A 17500-nucleotide genomic window follows, 5' to 3' on the forward strand; every position below is an offset into this window, starting at 1 on the left:
CTAGGCCTACTTTTAGATAGTCACATGAATAGGTATAACATTGTCGTGGAATTAACATTGATACGTTTATTATGTAAGAACTATCTACTTGCTGACATTAAATTTTCAAATGATAGGATTTGATATAGTTATAGCGCTATTATAACTAGTTCTAGGGATAAAGGTTTAAAGGCCTCTCATGGATGGCAGAGGCAAGGGACAGTGACATTGCCCCTATCAAGCAGGACATTACCCTAGTGACTGACCATACATACACATAATCAGCTCCCAAACCCCCTCTTCACCAAAGCTAGGACCAGGGAGGGTCAGACAATGGCTGCTAATGGCTCAGTAGGTAGACCTATAGGTTCCCCCAAACCCCCCCAGCCTTAGCTCACAAGGATGGTCAGATTGTAGCGACTATAGAAACTAACGAGTTTGAGCGGCATTCGAACCCCCGTCTGGCATTTACTAGTCAGGGACGTTACCGCATCGGCCATCACAGCCCTTACAATACATTATGCTTAACAATCCCCTGCTTCACTAAAACATTTAAATGCATTTTTATTTTAACTTACGGTTGCTGCTTTTGAAGCTCGCTATTTTGGTTTTCCCAAATCAAGAGTAATTACTGGGCTAGTCCAATTTCAGTTAATTCGCAACGTAAACGAAAATTTAGTACGTGTAGTTGCTTAGGAAAGAGTCCCTTGATGCCTTTTTACACGAAAAAGTGGTAAATAACACTATTATCACTATCACCATACGTTCATTATCATGCTTTCGTTATCACTATCATGTATTTCATTAGTTCAAAATTTCAAAGAGAATTCAATATGTGTAACTTACCAACTTGGCCGTTTATATTTGTTTTCATTATTATGGTATGGTAATTATTGATATTAATTTACCCTATTAAGCGCAGTGTTGAATGTTATTTATCGTTTCTATTTAGATATTGATAAGAAAATAATTAATGGTGGCAAAATATTAAATATTTTGAAAACCGCAAAAAACGCCATCGTAATATTTTTGTTTTCTAGATAATGTACATTGATATTTTGTTAGAACTATAGATATATGTACACTAAAGAAGAATCCTGAAGGTAGGAATCACGCTATAGTAGCACCGTAAATTCATAAATGAACAACTTGGAATTTCAGATTTTAAAGAAAATATTATTACGTACTTATAAGTATAGGCATTATTTTTCCCAATTCTATTGGCTTCTTTAGTATTATTATTATTATTATTATTATTATTATTATTATTATTATTATTATTATTATTGTTTATATTTGCTAAGTATAACCCTAGTTTGAAAAGCAGGATTCTATAAGCCCAGGGGCTACAACAGGGAAAATAGCTCAGTGAGGAAAGGAAACAAGGAAAAATAAAATATTTTAAGAACAATAACAACTTAAAGATAAATATTTCCTATGTAAACTATAAAAACTAACAAAACTAGAGGAAGAAAAATAAGATGAAAAAAAAAATCAGATATGCTAGTTATAATGTAGCAATGAGGAATGTGTATCAAGTAGTGATAAATTTATTTTCTTACAAATTGGTGTGGGTTGACTAGACTTAACATTGAACATTGTGGTGTATATAGAAAACTGGTGGTAATGCATATATAGCAGACTAGTCTGTATGTATGTCGATTAAAAAACACTTTAAACTGTTTATTTGGTTAGCAACCAGAAAAAGGAAATTCATGTAGACTCTCTCTCTCTCTCTCTCTCTCTCTCTCTCTCTCTCTCTCTCTCTCTCTCTCTCTCTCTCTCTCTCTCTCTCTCTCTCTCTATATATATATATATATATATATATATATATATAGCAGACTTGTACATACGTACAGTATGTCTGTTAGAAAAACACTAAAGTGTTTATTTGGTTAGCAACCAGAAAAAAAGGAAATTCATGTAGACCCCCCCCCCCCTCTCTCTCTCTCTCTCTCTCTCTCTCTCTCTCTCTCTCTCTCTCTCTCTCTCTCTCTCTCTCTCTCTCTCTCTCTCTCTCAGACCCAACTCGGAACTGATGAAGTGGAGATTATTGTTTCTAGCAAACTTTGCATAGCTACTTATATTTGGTATTTGTACAAATGGAGGCTTGGGTAATATTTCATTTAATAGCAGGAGCTGTCTATCGTTTTCCCTACAGAAATATGTTAATAATGATGATAATTATGAAAATATTAGTGGAAATAATAATGCTGTACGTTGCGAGAAATTTTAACTTAATAGTATAATTGTTTAAGAAGAATATTTCAAATTCTTACATGATAAGTTTGTGTTTTGAAAAGACGAATAATGACTATTTCATAAAAGGAAAAAAAAATATTGGTTCGAAGAGTGTCAATTATTTTTTTCACCATCAGTTCTCTTCGTCGATTTTATTTTATAGTAGATATATGCTGATAAACTCTTATGGTAATAAATGTAAAACATATTTTTCAGAAATTGCTTAAATATGTAACTTTCTATTTGTAAGTTTGCATTTAAAATATTTGAGCTTTGTTCAATAAACTCTAGTATCGAGATTTAGATATTATGAACTGATTTTAAAGTTTAACCACTTTATAATTTATCAGTAAAAAAGTTATCTAGGCAATAGCGTTATGATAGTCAATTGAATTCCGAAATCGTGTAATGCATATGTGTACATTGATTAATGCAGAAACAAGAAGAGAGTTTAACTATGGTAATTTAGCTTTCCTAGGAGGACACTCCAAAATCAAACCATTTTTCTTTAGTCTGGCGTAGTTTCATCGCCTCTGTACCATGGCCTTCCACTGTCTGGGGTTAGAGTTCTCTTGCTTGAGGGTACACCCAGGCACCAGGCACACTATCCTATCTGTTTCCTTTATTCCCTTTCCTCACTGGACAAGTTTCCTTGTTGGAACCTTTGGAGTTATAGCATCTTGTTTTTCCAACTAGGGCTTTAGCTTTAACATTAATATTTACGAACAGATAAGGTTTTTTTTTATTTATTTATTTTATTTTATTTTTACGTTCGGGTAGAAAAATGTTAAAGGTTATTGTCCTTCAAATTTGCTTAATTTTCTTGCTATTATAATAAAAATTAGTCGCATCATACAGAAAATCAACCATGACTCAAGACTTGAATTAATCCGAGTACTTTGCAGTTAACCTTAACATAGTGGGTTTGAGTATTGACATGATCAGCAAGGCTGTACTAGTCATTGCCACCCATACTAGGTTTGCTGTGACCGTTCAGACGAAAATCTCTCGCCATCACTGGCATGCTTGATGATGAAAACGGGCCAAACCCTAGACATGAATTGACATGTGTGAGGCCTTTGTCCTACAGGGAACTAGAAACGGCTGTATTGTTGTTGTTGTTGGTGTTGAAACCGACTACTCAGTCTATATTATAAAATAACGTTTGTGCTTGGATTGAATATCATCTCCTACGCATATTAACGAAAAGGGCCTCGGTTAGAATTCGCCAGTCGCCTCTATCTTGAGCTTTTAATTCAATAATTCTCCATTCATCAGTTCGTACTTAGCGCTTCATAGTCCTCAGCCGTGTAGGTCTGGGTCTTCCAACTCTTCTAGTGGCTTGTGGAGCCCAGATGGACGTTTGGTGAACTAATCTCTCTTGGGGAGTGCGAAGAGCATGCCCAAACCATCTTCATCTACCCCTCATCTTGAATAACAACTCACGTCAATTTCGTAAAGTTGTTTAGATAAACCCTAGACTACTTGAAATAAAATAACAGCTGGAACCCGACTTCTCAGTCTGGAATAATTAACAGATAAAATCTACTGTATATAGATAAGCTAAAAGCTAATTTGGAGGAAAGCCGAGAGTTGAACTAAGCCACCTCTTAACCTTTTAGTGTGTGGAAATTTGTGTGACGGCGACACCGCATTCATTTTACTGTTACTATATTTCAGGGTAGCCGTGTAATCATTAACTTATTTCCTACTCCTTCCTGCTTTTTATATTGGTATTAGGAAGATAAATCTCTCTCTCTCTCTCTCTCTCTCTCTCTCTCTCTCTCTCTCTCTCTCTCTTTAAAAAGTCAACTAGGTCGTTGTTCTTGCTATCTTGTTTTCCTCTGCCTACTAGATGAATTTAATTAATAATAATGATGAACTAATAGACTGATTTGCTGATGATTCATAGCCTAACTTTTCTTATTTAATTATTTTTTTTAAATAAGCTGGAAATACCTATTTAGGAAAGATGGAATATTGGTTATCATTATGCTCAAAGTTAACATAGGCCTATCCGAGGGAGTTGTTGATAGTATAGGCCTATACATTTTTCAGTGTTCTATGGTTTAGTGTTTAATGCATTTCCATATCACTGCAACATCGCAAGGTTTGGTATGTGGCTTGAATGTTTATCGATATGACATTTTTTAGAGCTTATTTATATAGGTGAGCTGGGTATCGTGTGCTCCGAATGACATTTTTTTTACAGAGTATTTAACAATTAAGTTTATTATATACATACACAGACACACACACATACACACACATAGAAATAATGTGGGTATGTATGTACTGTATATAATAGATATATGTATAGTTTACATTTATGCTTACATATATAAATATATATATTGGTGTGCTACTGTCTTAAGCACACATTTGAGTATGAGTTGTTTCAGATGTATTTAAATGGTTTACTGAATACATCTTAGTGGTTTTTAAGTTTTATTGTGAATAAACAACAGAGTTAAACATCTCCATCACTGGAGGAAGCTGTGTTGGTCCACACGACCAATTCTGGTGAAGTTTAGATATGAACTGAATAAATTATCGATATCACAAATATCGTACGCTTGCTTTAATTTAGCCAAGTGACGGAATCGGAAGACACCTGCATCCGGTGACGTCACAAACTTTCACACGAAGAGACAATGTGTTGACGTTAAGAAAGAATGTCAATTTAGCATTATACATCCTGCTTACAATTTGAATGACTACAGCAAATCTCACGGTTAGCTCTTCCAACCAACATGACATATTACGTCATTTGTTTTAAACATGTAATATTACTATTCTAACTATTACATTAGCTCGGCCAGCTATCTCAATTTTTTTACAAAAATTTAACAACAAGCCGAAACATGGTTATTAGGTGTGACTGGACATACGTATTATTCTTTGTTTAACATTAGCTATAACCAACTGAGGACGAATGTCCAAATAGGCACATCAAAAAATAATAACAATAATGCATACAAAAAAGATATTACCAAAGCAAAAAGAAAAATGCATGATAAAACCAAGATCATATATATGGTACATTGCTAGCAAATGATTACATGGTACCAAAAAACAAAATAAATTCTGACTTATAAATGATTCGGTAACTTGATAAAGAATAATTGTTACCTTTGTCAGAAACAAGATACTCAATTTTTAGTGCACAAATACGAATTCCTGGTACGTACACGTACCACGGTTTCGTACATATATATATATATTTATATATAGGGCTGATACATTTTATTAGATGCCCATAGATTCTGTTATATATCTTATTATATTTTTTTTTTCTCTTTTCTTTTTTAACATTCCGGCTTATATATTTTTATTAGATGCCGAGAGAAAAAAATGATTTATATCCTTTTTTATTTTATTTATTTTTTAAATGTTATTTTAAATGTATTTTTAACAATGCAAATGTAGAGAATTTCTTTAATTACATATTACTAGCGTACTAATCAGCTTTTCATACAAACATCTTCCTGACAAATTACTCCCTTAGCGAATGAGGTGGCCACTCATACAGCTTTGAACTGGATCAGGTAGGGGGTATTGTCAGGGCTATTCAACTCGTTCCTTTGTAGCTGCTTGCTGTGCCGTAACCTATGCCAAACAAGGATGTTCACGGCGATAAAAATTATCACTGTTACACACAAACTAGCCAGTAATATAGGGTGAAGAATCTCTTTGTAAGTCGGTGACAGGTGGTCCTTTTCGGTAAGTTTCATCAACCGCTTTGCCACACTTCCGTTGTAGGGGAGAGGAAGTGCGGGCATTGTAGAGGTCCACGTGAAGTTCGCGAAGTAAGCTCGTTCTCTGATGATTGTCCGTAGACCAGTCACCATGGAATTCGGGGAAGTCCCGATACAGCCATCTGCTGCGACGAAGATGTGGTTGAAGGATGTGGATCCGTCAGGGCATGATACATTGAAGCCGTCCTTGTCGTATCGTATCCACGAGCCATTATTTAGTCTGCAATTGAATTCCTTATTGTCAAAGGGATAAAGCTTATCCAGACAATTTTCACTTGTATGGGAGAGAGCACCGTCTAGCACTATACCTAACTCGCATGAATCCATTAAGTTTTTACGGAATTCAAATGAGTCAGCTGTACATATTTTTCTATCCATTGCGTCTGAACAGTGAGTTAATTGATTTAAGTCTTTAATGACCGTATATGTTTCCTTGTCTGGGGAAATCAATACGTGTCCTGTCAAACTGGATATTACTGGATTTGAGTGATTCGTCATGAAAGTCGGAAATGGTGATATCCTGTAAGATTGCCAGGCATCAGAAGAATCAAAGGGAATTGTAATCCTAATCTTGTTATTATCTACGTTTACTGTAATTAGGCTGTAATAAAATTCTAACCTATGTTCGTCTAACAAAGGAACATAGCCTAGTTTATCCCTTCCGTTCTCCAGAACTAATTTTAAGTAACGTATAGGCAACAAATGTGTGCTTAAGACAGTAGCACACCAATAAATGAGCCTACTGTATAAATAGCTTGTGTGACAGACAATCCGTTAGTTTTCAAAGTATCGGAAAGGATTAATATTTCAGATCCCGGTAGTGTTTTCTTTATTTGCACTATTAAATTTGAAGGTATGTTTGGTTCGATATATTGCGTGCAAGATGATATTACGGGTGAACGAGAATTCTGTTGGGTCGCGTATATTATTTCTTTATTAGTGAGACAAGTTATTGGTTCTTCAACGTACGTTACGGTTACATTTGTCGTCTCCTTTTTATCCAAAACTGACTTTAAAGTATTAGAAGACTTATAGAATTTCCCTTTGATATACACGCCGTGCTTTGCAGGAGCTAAGATAATGTTTTGATTTCCCATAGATGGGTATCCTATAATTACAGCTGGATACATATTAATGTTTTTCACAACAACAAATGTATCGGCAAACGTGCGATTACCGACTCTGAACTGAATATGAGTTATGCCTATGACGTTTAATTCATTATTTCCTATACCTGAAAGTCTAATTCCTGATTTTTCAATCGGAAAGTTCGAAAACAACAAATGATGCGTCTTCAAATCCATAATATTACGTGGACTACCAGAGTAAAAAAATAACGTAAAGGATTTGTGTTCTAAATTTACAGCATATAAGGTTGGCCGTAACTCATTTTGGCTCATTATTGTATGAATACGTTGCAAATCTACGGGAGCATGCACTGTTTTACTTAATTCGGCCGTGTGTTTCATAGGAAAATCTATTGTCTCACAATTATCTGATAAAACATTAAATTGATTATTCAATACTATTGATGTTGACATAAATGACCTTGACCCAACATCACTCTCTTCCCCTCTAGAGTTAACCATGTGGTATTTGCTTTGCTCTGCACATTCTGAAAATTAGGCTGACTTTGCGAGGTCTGGTTTGACGGCCCAGGCTCAGCGATATTTGAAGAAGTGTTTGTTTGTTTCGGACTCTGAACTGCATTGACATTTTGTTGTTTCTTCTTATTGTTAAAATGAGGATTTTTCTTTTTATTTCCATATGGAACTGACTGTGGAATTGACTGTGTATTTCTAGGATATTGTTGTGTCTTACGCGCGTAACATTGACTATAAGAATGTGATCCTGTGTTGTGAACTGAACAAAATTTCGTTCTACAGTCTGCGCTTATGTGACCTTGACGTTTGCAGTTGTAACACGTCACTCCCGCTACTGGATTGTTAATTACGTTCACGGTTTGTGGTTTTGTTTCATTCTTAGCAAAAACTTGAGTTAACACGGGATCGAGATCTGGACACTTGGACATGTGTTTCTTTATCTGTTTATAGACATCCAATTCCGTACTTGCAGGCATTAACTTCTTATCAAAGCACCGCACTAAAGCTTCAGGCAACATAAGTGTCATGCAAGTTAAATACATTAATCGTAAAAAATCTTTCACGGAGATATTATCGTTAGTAACCCAAGTGGAATTACCTAAAATGTCCTGATATTCGTTAAGCCTATCAGCTATGAGAGCTGCTCTCTCAACAACATTAAGCCGATTCATAGTGGCTTGATTAAGTGTATTTCGTAACGTTAACACTACATCCAAAGCTTCCTCACCCCCATAAATCGCGCGTAACCTAACTTTGAAATCATCCCAAGTAACTGCTTCCTGAAATGAAACACCTCTTAAATACGCACTCGCATCCCCCTTAGAAAAATCTATAAAACTTTTAGCTTCTTGTAATTGTACAAAAGGATCTACGATTTGTTTGGCATTTAAATGGGCATCAACGGATGAAATCCATGACTCCACATTTTGTGGCAAGAACCCGCTGACACGACCTTGAAAAGGAAGGATTGCTGACCTGGCATTTACAAGCGTCACAATTGGAGGAGGATTAGCCTGGCCTACACCACTAGGTCCAGGGGTAGGGCTGACAGGAGGAGCCATGACTGCTGTATATTTTTTTTTTTCTATCTCTTTGACCCCTTTCAATCCTATCAAAATATCTATATGAGTACAGACGCCCACTGCGTAAACGCATATGTATAATAAAATTCCCCCAACAATGTTACTAATCCCAATACATTTCCCCCCAAGAGTTTATGAAAGAAAAAGGAATTAGCACAAAGAAAGAAAAATTCTAAATGAGAATTCGGAGTTTCTTATAACAAAGTTTAGGAATTCACTCACCCCAGTAATAATTGACTAACGACTTGTGATAACTACACTTCACTGCCCAAACTGAAATGAATACAAAATCTCTGTACTTAGCTTTATATGAAGTCGACACGTCCTCTCTCTCTCTCTCTCTCTCTTGATGTTTTGTTAGCGATGTCTCGTTCTAGTTTCTTGTTGAATGTAGTTCTTCCTGGATATGTCTTGCAATTGTTGAACGCCAGTCCTTGGGTTTCCTAGGATGTTGATTGAAGATTCAAGATGTATACTAACATATGTTGGTGTTAGCTTGTTCGTTGGACTTAGTCAAAATTGTAGATTCTTGTAGATAGTTTTGAGTTCTTGAAGATCTTTATCAGGTATTACAGCTTTTATTTTGAAGTCTTGAAGATCATTCTCTGGTTTTACAGCTTTTATGTTGAAGTCTTGAAGATATTTCTCTGGTTTTACAGCTATTTATTTTGAAGTCTTGAAGATATTTCTCTAATTCTTAGAGTTTAATCGCTGTCTTAGAGTTTAATCGCTGTCTTAGAGTTTAACTGCTGCCACCATTTATTGGTGTGCTACTGTCTTAAGCACACATTTGAGTATGAGTTGTTTCAGATGTATTTAAATGGTTTACTGAATACATCTTAGTGGTTTTTAAGTTTTATTGTGAATAAACAACAGAGTTAAACATCTCCATCACTGGAGGAAGCTGTGTTGGTCCACACGACCAATTCTGGTGAAGTTTAGATATGAACTGAATAAATTATCGATATCACAAATATCGTACGCTTGCTTTAATTTAGCCAAGTGACGGAATCGGAAGACACCTGCATCCGGTGACGTCACAAACTTTCACACGAAGAGACAATGTGTTGACGTTAAGAAAGAATGTCAATTTAGAATTATACATCCTGCTTACAATTTGAATGACTACAGCAAATCTCACGGTTAGCTCTTCCAACCAACATGACATATTACGTCATTTGTTTTAAACATGTAATATTACTATTCTAACTATTACATATACAGTACATAACGGTATATTTAAACATACCCATATACATACAGGCACATGTATATGTGTATGTATTTATATTGGCCTTGGTATAAGACCTATCATCTGTTATAACTGGATGTGTACTATCATAATCTGAAATTTATGTATCCCCTCGTAAAGAACGCTCTCTCTCTCTCTCTCTCTCTCTCTCTCTCTCTCTCTCTCTCTCTCTCTCTCTCTCTCTCTCTCCTACAATTACTAGGACTACTACTCATTTTCCTACGCTTTATCAGATGTTTTTTGCAACTCATTTAATTTTCATTATTATTATTATTATTAGGAGAGAGAGAGAGAGAGAGAGAGAGAGGGGGGGGGACTAGTTTGTTCAGAGTACGAAGTCTGTTCAGGGTGGGAGTGGTAAGGTCGTACCACTAGCAATGATGCAATATCATCCTTCGAATATGGATCTCATTTTCCATCCATATGCTATTCGAAAGTGATTATATCTTTTCCGTATTTAATAAAGAGGCTACAAAGTTCAATGTGTGTCGATATTTACGGCAGGTTTCCTAAGTTGTCAAGTTGCGCTGGTGGGGGTGGTAGTGGTTTGGCGGGAAGGCCCGAATTGGAGGGAAAATTTCACGTAGTGACAAAATTTTTATAGAGATTGGCTTCTAATATGCCTATGTTGATGGCAACAAAATATTTATGGAGAGGAGTATTGTTGCAGTAGATCGAACTACGTTTTTAAGACATTAAAAGTCAAGCAGGCTTCCAAATAATGTATTTGTGGATGATAGTCGGGTGACTGAATTATACAGTTCCACAGAGTTGGATAGGCACAACATCACCTAAAGCCACTGAACACGACAGCCAATAGGGAACAGAAGTCGTTGAAGTTTACGCTGTATACCTCATGCTGGTGCGAAAATGGCCTGGTAGACAACACAGAGTTTCACTTTTATATTACAAATGACTAGGGGAAAAAATGAAACCTGAATAAGTAAGTGCTACTTGAATATATATGTATTCTAGAGTCTCTCTCTCTCTCTCTCTCTCTCTCTCTCTCTCTCTCTCTCTCTCTCTCTATATATATATATATATATATATATATATATATATATATATATATATATATATATATATATATATATATATATATATACTGAATATATACAGTATATATTATAGTTCTCTTTCTGCTGTTTATATTGAAGTTTATATTGTTTATATATGAAAGATCTAATTTAATGTTACTGTTCTTAGTTTAGTTTATTTTGATTGTTTATCACTTCTCTTGTAGTTTATTTATTTCCTTGTTTCCTTTACTCACAGCTACTGTTTTTTCCCCCGTCGGAACCCTTGGGCTTATGCATCATAGTTTTCCAACTATGGTTGTAGCTTTGCTTGTAATAATAATGATAATATAAAGAGGGGTGAGGAAGAGGGTTGTGTGTCTGTTGGTAGGGAGTCGGTTAGCTATCAAAAGCCTGCCTGACACTTGCACGCATTCGTGGCACGCACTGGCACGCATTGATACGCGAACTCGCGTGAACGAGCCGTGAAAATGTCGTGAACAGTGCGGGAACTCGCGTGCCAGAGCGTACCAATGCGCGCCCAGAACTTTGAAATGTTTAAAGTTTGTGGCACGCATTGGCACGCACTAAATGGCCGTGAAATAGTCGTGAACGATGCGCCAACTGGAGTGAACTGGAGTGAACAGTGCGGGAACTGGCGTGAACTGGAGTGAACGATGCGGGAAGTGGCGTGAACTTTATAATGAAGAGAAACAAAAAGGAAACGAAAAAATTAATGAAAAGGAAAGAAAAATAAAACTAATAAATTTTTATATTTGCTGTTTTAATGTGAAAAAAAAAAATGATATCTTATTTCAAACTATTTCTATAACTTTATAATGAAGAGAAACAAAAAGGAAACGAAAAAATTAATGAAAAGGAAAAAAAATAAACCTAATAAATTTTTATATTTGCTGTTTTAATGTGAAAAAAAATTATATCTTATTTCAAACTATTTCTATAACTATAATGAAGAAAAACAAAAAGGAAACGAAAAAATTAATGAAAAGGAAAGAAAAATAAACCTAATAAATTTTTATATTTGCTGTTTTAATGTGAAAAAAAATTATATATTATTTCAAACTATTTTTATAACTTTATAATGAAGAGAAACAAAAAGGAAACGAAAAAATAATGAAAAGGAAAGAAAAATAAACCTAATGAATTTTTATATTTGCTGTTTGAATGTAAAAATAAAATGATGTCTTATTTCAAACTATTTCTATAACTTTATAATGAAGAGAAACAAAAAGGAAACGAAAAAAAATTAATGAAAAGGAAAGAAAAATATAAACCTAATAATTGTTTATATTTGCTGTTTGAATGTAAAAATAGAATGATGTCTTATTTCATGCACACACTTAGTTTCCTCTATTACCAATCAAGACCCAAAACTTCTTGTTTTAAATAAAAATGAACTGAAAAATAAACCCAAGAAATTTTTAAGTTTGCTGTTTGAATGTAAAAATAAAATGATGTTTTATTTCATCAACATACTTATTCTTCTTTATTACCTTAAAATGAAGAGCAAAACAAATTTTTTCTGTTTGCTGTTTTGATGTAAAAATAAAATGATTTCTTATTTCAACACACTTTTTTCTCTATTACCTTAAAATCAACAGCCTAAAAACTTTTCATGTTTGCTGCTTTTAATGTTAAAATAAAATGCTTTCTTAATACTTGTACATATTTTATGTCTGCTATTTATATGTAAATCAAATGCTTTCTTATTGAAACAAAAATAAAGGACAACAAAAAATACAAACGAAAAAGATACGTTTCTTCTCCTCAATGCAATGGTGTCTCTGACAGAAAGCATTGTTGTCTCTTCTTAAGCCAATCCAAGAATGTCCTCGGGTTGGAGAAGCCCCGTTTTTATATGGAGTGGCCAATTCGTGAACTGGCGTAAAGGATGCGGAATGATGAATGAACTCGCGTGAACGTGTCGTGAACTACGCGTGCCAATTCGTGCCATCGCGTGAACGTCGCGTGAACGATGCGCGAACTGGAGTGAACTGGTCGTGAACAGTGCGAGAAAAACACCAGTGCGCGCGCATCAATGCGTGCCAGTGCGTGGCAAAAATGCGCGCAAGTGTCAGGCAGGCTAAACTTTCGGTACCTCACGGAAACACCAGAATCTGTCACCCCTTGAAACCGACTTCATGTTGCTGGCGCAGTATAGCATACGTTCGGTGATCGGTTCTTCAACACTGGCTCCTGTCTTTGTATAGGAAAGGCATTCTTAAACGAACGAACGGCTTCGACTTACAGCTTTACTTGACTTTATTTCAAGGGCTGATTTTGTAGTCCTATACAGCAGGTGAACCCTACTCTCCACAGGACCTCCACTGTCATTTTATCATGTTTGTTCGAAACATGTTGAGTCGTGATATTACAGTAGGCCTATTCACGTTTCGTAACTTACATATATTCTCTACGCTAGAAATATACGCCAAAGACTTATTGTAACATTGCTATGTAATCGTAAATGTGCAGCAAAGTAAAATTTTCAACTTTATCTCGATATCCAATTAATATTTATATTAAGGCCCCGCTAGAATTAGGACAAACCCTTTCGGTTACTGGTCCATAACATTCAACGATCTCAATCAGAATCTGTTTACACATTTTGACTTGGATCAATAAGCCGCTCTGGTTCTGACTTTGTGGTCATGGGAAAGTAACATCGCTGAATGTTATTATTATTATTATTATTATTATTATTATTATTATTATTATTATTATTAGCTAAGCTAAGCTAAGCTTCAACCTTAGAGGGATATCACGTAGCTTGCAATATGTTTCAAAGATGTAGGATAATATCAACTACAAAATAATCCCGTCAAGTTTTTTTTTTTTTTTTTTTTTTTTTTTTTTTTTTTTTTTTTGTGGGGAGGGGGTGGTAAGAAAATATCTATTACCCTACACTTTGCAGTCTCTTCGTCCCCCCACCCAGCTATATCCATTTTTTAGCTTTCTACTTTTCTTCATCCCCACTTCGTTTCTTCCATCTGGCTGTCGAACCTATTCAAATTTGATATTATAACCCAAGTGTGGACCCCTCCCCCGTGAACCCTCGGTCCTGAATGACTCCCCCGGCCCGAACGCCGAGAGTGAGAGTGAGGGTTGGGTGCATGTGTGTGCATATCTATCTCAATATTTATTTAACCGTATTTTTTACGGGTCGCGTACACTAGTATCGGAAATTTCACCTTGTAAAATGACAAGATGAGATAACGTTGTAAACTTTGGTATCGCAGAGGAAGGATAACACTGGGCATGTGAATTGGGAGTGTACCAACCGTGTGTCACCAATGTGACGGTGCAGAGAAAAGGTTGTGAACTCAAAGGCAGGATGCAATCAACTGAGTTAATTTATTAAGGAACACTCTCCTTTATATACAAAACCTCAAGGCAACAGGAAATTACATGTTCGAGAAAATGACAATGTTACATAGGCGACACGCAGACATGAATTTTCATGTTCGTTTTAGTGCGAGGGAAGAGCGAAGATACAAGCATAATATATACAAAAGGAATTATGTACAATTGTGTGACACATGGTTGGTACAGGAGTGATAGAAAATGAAGGCTATGAGATAAACCACTAAGGGAGGCCTATATCACGACGTGAGACTAGAGCAGTGTTTCCCAACCTTTATTGGTTGCGACCCTGTCTGAAGGCGGGTTTACACGGTTCGACAGACAAGTGTTTGAAGCAGGGTTTAAACTTTTAACGTAATTACCTTAGTTTGAGATAATTTGCATGATTTCAAGGTAATGATATTTGTAAGGTAATTTCGGTTTTGTGACTATCTTCAAATTTACGGAAATTGGGAAAGTTTTAAGGTAATCTAAGGTAAAAGTCAGCAGCATCTTGGTAAGGGTAGAAGAGACTCTTTAGTTATGGCACGCAGCTCTTCTAGGAGGAGGACACTCCAAAATCAAACCATTGTTCTCTAGTCTTGGGTAGTGCCATAGCCTCTGTACCATGGTCTTCCACTGTCTTGGGTTAGAGTTCTCTTGCTTGAGGGTACACTCGAGCACACTATTCTATCTTATTTTTCTTCCGCTTGTTTTATTAAATTTTTATAGTTTATATAGGAGATATTTTAATGTTACTCTTCTTAAAATATTCTGTTTTCCTTTTTTCCTTTCCTCACTGGGCTATCTTCCCTGTTGGAGCCTCTGGGCTTATAGTATCCTGCTTTTCCAACTAGGGTTGTAGCTTAGCTAATAATAATAATAATAATAATGGCCACATGCTCAAGTTTATACCCTGATTTGCAGTGACGTTCGAACATGTGAACGGGGTATTTGGTTGTCGAACACGTTCGTCGAACGGTTCGAAGAAAGTCTATTCTCGCCTGACTTTTGTGGGTGGGGCTTCATTGTCCAAAAACCTTATGCATTTGTGACTGACTCCACCTCTTCGAACCGTTTGACAAGCAGGTTCGACAACAGGGTTCGACGAACCGTTCGACAGCGTAATCCCCGCTTGAAACTGGAGTAGCGACCCTCATTGTAATACTAAATCCAACCTGGTCAGAGGTTCCCAACCTTTTTGTTCTTTTGTACCTCTTGTCATTTTCATAGGTTTCTGTATACCACTAAAATTGAAGGATGAGAAAGAGAAACAATGCAATTGATATTGTAATATAGTTTTATTATTTTCAATGCAGATTACATCATGTATTGCGCAGTACTGGGTATTCTCTTATATCCAATGTACCCCTTGAGGAGTAAAAATGTGAGGAGTAAAAATGTACCATTTTAGGGGTACATGTACCAATGGTTGTAACACCCTGATATAGGTGTATAGGTGTTTTATGACCACGCCTCTTATGTTACTGTGTCCAATAGAGTCTTTACCTTGTCCTACTTAGTTAAATCGGTTACAGTAATAAAAATAGAAATATGAACTGTTGTGAATTATTAAGATATATTTATGTTACACCATCTTCTTTATTAAATCAGTTTCATTAATAGAAATGAAACTGTTAAAAGCTGTTGATTATTAAGATATATTTTCCTAAGACCATCTGACGACCCTCAAGAATATCCTCACGATCCTAATTTTGGTCGTGACCCTGATATGGGTCGCGACCCTGGTATTTGGATCCACTGTTCTAGAGAAATCCTGATGATAACGGCGACCGAAAATTTAACTGGGGGGTGGGGGGGGGGAAGGTGTCAACCATTAGAAAATAATAGAATAAGGAAATACTGCTGTAAAGGAAAATGACAGCTTGGATGAAATTAATTTCGGTGAGGTAAATGTTAGAAAAATGTCAATCAAATGGAAGTGAACATGAAAGGGCCCGTGAAAAGAACGAGAAAATAATTACAAGGTAATGTAACTGTGGCGGAATTTAGATAAAGATAAAAAAACCAAACAAAGATAATTAATGAAGGAAGTAAATACTGTGTAATAAACAATGCAACTGAGACGGGATTTAGGTAAAAACAAAAAATGGAACAAAGATAATGAATAAAGTAAGTAAATACTGTGTAATAAATAATGTAACTGACAGTATTTAAGTGAAAACAAAAAGCGTAACGAAGATAATGATAATAATGAGTAACGAAAGTATATACAGTGTAATAAACAACAAACAAGAATAACTACCTAGAAAAAATGACAAGGACTTGAGATACCGATAATGAAAATTACAAGAGTTGAAATTCGTGGGCCATTTGGCGCGTAATTCTCTACTTCCCACAATGTGGACAGGAACGATACGAGTCTGCGTTCCGTATCTCTGAATTAATGATGCTAATCTGTAGAAACTTGTAGATTTCTTAGAACAGGAACAGATGGTATAGAGGAAGGTTAGCATTTGAAAGGTATCTCTATTCAGTGCACTTTTCGCTATTTTCTAAGTTAGGTTCTTAAACGTAATTGATTTTATTTTATTAATTTTATTATTTATAACTTAGTTACATTGATATTATTATTAATGGTTAGTAAGATGAAAATTCCATTTAGTATTAAGTATGTAGTATGTAGGTATCAAATATGTAGTATGTTGTATCGAAATGGTAATTAAACTCGACGCCCAATTATGATTTAAATAATGTGCTCAAGACCCACATATGCTGTACGTCTTGAGTGTACCTAATTAATATATATGCGCAATACCTGCTTATCTTTTATATCTATTAAATGGCTTGATTATTTGCAGAGGACTTTTATTGTTATTATTATTTGAAACATAGTCTTGTCTTCCGAGTTGTTCGAAAATATATTTTTAAAAGCATATTTATGCTTTCACTATGGTTAAGTTATTTTCTTTCTTGAAGCACGGTGGGTTCTAGATATTTTTATGTAACGCCCAAAATATATAGCATTTATAGAAAACCACTTGTTAAAGAAGAGGAATAATAAAGCGGCGAAGAAGAATGAGGAAGAAGTGATGAGGAAAACGAAGAACTGGATGAAGAGATGAGGAAGACGAAGAGGAATAAGAAAGAAGTGATGAGGAAGGAGAAGAATAAGAAAGAGGAGATGAGGAAGACGTAAAGAGGGAAGAAGAATAAGGGAGAGACTAAGAAGAATAAAGAAGAG

The 17500-nt window shown here is 35.4% G+C and overlaps 1 protein-coding gene across 1 annotated transcript in view; it reads left to right on the forward strand.

The window, feature by feature from the left end:
* LOC137634918 (protein bric-a-brac 1-like) overlaps positions 1–17500 on the forward strand; it is a 490670-nt gene that overhangs the window by 347 nt on the left and 472823 nt on the right. The gene's annotated exons all lie outside the window — the stretch shown is intronic.

This window comes from Palaemon carinicauda, chromosome 45 (assembly GCF_036898095.1).
Source record: "Palaemon carinicauda isolate YSFRI2023 chromosome 45, ASM3689809v2, whole genome shotgun sequence".
Classification (NCBI taxonomy): domain Eukaryota; kingdom Metazoa; phylum Arthropoda; class Malacostraca; order Decapoda; family Palaemonidae; genus Palaemon; species Palaemon carinicauda.